The 2,500-nt window shown below is 33.5% G+C and overlaps 1 protein-coding gene across 2 annotated transcripts in view; it reads left to right on the forward strand.

Moving 5' to 3' along the window:
* LOC110452172 (perlucin-like protein) overlaps window positions 1-2,500 on the forward strand; it is a 25,513-nt gene that overhangs the window by 15,815 nt on the left and 7,198 nt on the right. The window lies entirely within an intron of this gene.

The raw sequence follows: 2,500 nt of genomic DNA on the forward strand, positions 1-2,500 counted from the left end.
GTAATATACCGATATATCACACAGTGTGATAGAGCTACACTAACAGTAATATACAGATGTATCACACATTATACAGCGTGATAGAACTACACTAACAGTAATTTACAGATGTATCACACATTATACAGCGTGTTAGAACTACACTAACAGTAATATACCGATATATCACACAGTGTGATAGAGCTACACTAACTGTAATATACCGATATATCACACATGATACAGCGTGATAGAGTTACACTAACAGTAATATACAGATGTATCACACTTTATACAGCGTGATAGAACTACACTAACAGGAATATACCGATATATCACACATTATACTGCGTGATAGAGCTACACTAACAGTAATATACAGATGTATCACACATTATACAGCGTGATAAAACTACACTTACAGTAATATACCGATATATCACACAATATACAGCGTGATAGAACTACACTAACAGTAATATACCGATATATCACACAGTGTGATAGAGCTACACTAACAGTAATATACAGATGTATCACACATTATACAGTGTAATAAAGCTACACTAACAGTATTATACAGATGTATCACATATTATACAGTGCAATAGAGCAACACTAACTGTAATATACCGATATATCACACATGATACAGCGTGATAGAGTTACACTAACAGTAATATACAGATGTATCACACATTATACAGCGTGATAGAACTACACTAACAGTAATATACCGATATATCACACAGTGTGATAGAGCTACACTAACAGTAATATACCGATATATCACACATTATACAGCGTGATAGAGTTACACTAACAGTAATATACCGATATATCACACATTATACTGCGTGATAGAGCTACACTAACAGTAATATACCGATATATCACACAGTGTGATAGAGCTACACTAACAGTAATATACAGATGTATCACACATTATACAGTGTGATTGTGCTATACTAACAGTAATTTACCGATGTATCACACAATGTGATAGAGCTACACTAACAGTAATATACCGATATATCACTCAGTGTGATAGATCTACACTAACAGTAATATACCGATATATCACACATTATACAGCGTGATAGAGTTACACTAACAGTAATATACAGATGTATCACACATTATACAGTGTGATTGTGCTCTACTAACAGTAATTTACCGATGTATCACACAATGTGATAGAGCTACACTAACAGTATATACCGATGTATCACACAGTGTGATAGAGCTACACTAACAGTAATATACCGATGTATCGCACAGTGTGATAGAGCTACACTAACTGTAATATACCGATATATCACACAGTGTGATAGAGCTACACTAACGGTAATATACCGATATATCACACATTATACAGTGTGATTGTGCTACACTAACAGTAATATACCCAGTGTAATAGAGCTACACTAACAGTATTATACAGATGTATCACATATTATACAGTGTAATAGAGCTACACTAACTGTAATATACCGATATATCACACATGATACAGCGTGATAGAGTTACACTAACAGTAATATACCGATATATCACACAATGTGATAGAGCTACACTAACAGTAATATACCGATATATAACACAATGTGATAGAGCTACACTAACAGTAATATACCTATATATCACACAATGTGATAGAGCTACACTAACAGTAATATACCGATATATCACTCAGTGTGATAGATCTACACTAACAGTAATATACCGATATATCACACAGTGTGATAGAGCTACACTAACGGTAATATACCGATATATCACACATTATACAGCGTGATAGAACTACACTAACAGTAATATACCGATGTATCACACAGTGTGATAGAGCTACACTAACTGTAATATACCGATATATCACACATGATACAGCGTGATAGAGTTACACTAACAGTAATATACCGATATATCACACATTATACAGCGTGATAGAGTTACACTAACAGTAATATACCGATATATCACACATTATACAGCGTGATAGAGTTACACTAACAGTAATATACCGATATATCACACATTATACAGTGTAATAGAGCTACACTAACAGTATTATACAGATGTATCACATATTATACAGTGTAATAGAGCTACACTAACTGTAATATACCGATATATCACACATTATACAGTGTGATTGTGCTACACTAACAGTAATATACCCAGTGTAATAGAGCTACACTAACAGTATTATACAGATGTATCACATATTATACAGTGTAATAGAGCTACACTAACTGTAATATACCGATATATCACACATTATACAGCGTGATAGAACTACACTAATAGTAATATACCGATGTATCACACATTTTACAGTGTGATTGTGCTACACATACTGTAATATACCGATATATCACACAATTTACAATGTGATTGTGCTACACTAACAGTAATATAGCGATGTATCACACATTGTGATAGAGCTACACTAACTGTAATATACCGATGTATCACACAGTGTGAAAGAGCTACACTAACTGTAATATACCGATATATC

This window comes from Mizuhopecten yessoensis, unplaced genomic scaffold (genome assembly GCF_002113885.1).
Source record: "Mizuhopecten yessoensis strain PY_sf001 unplaced genomic scaffold, ASM211388v2 scaffold717, whole genome shotgun sequence".
NCBI lineage: Eukaryota > Metazoa > Mollusca > Bivalvia > Pectinida > Pectinidae > Mizuhopecten > Mizuhopecten yessoensis.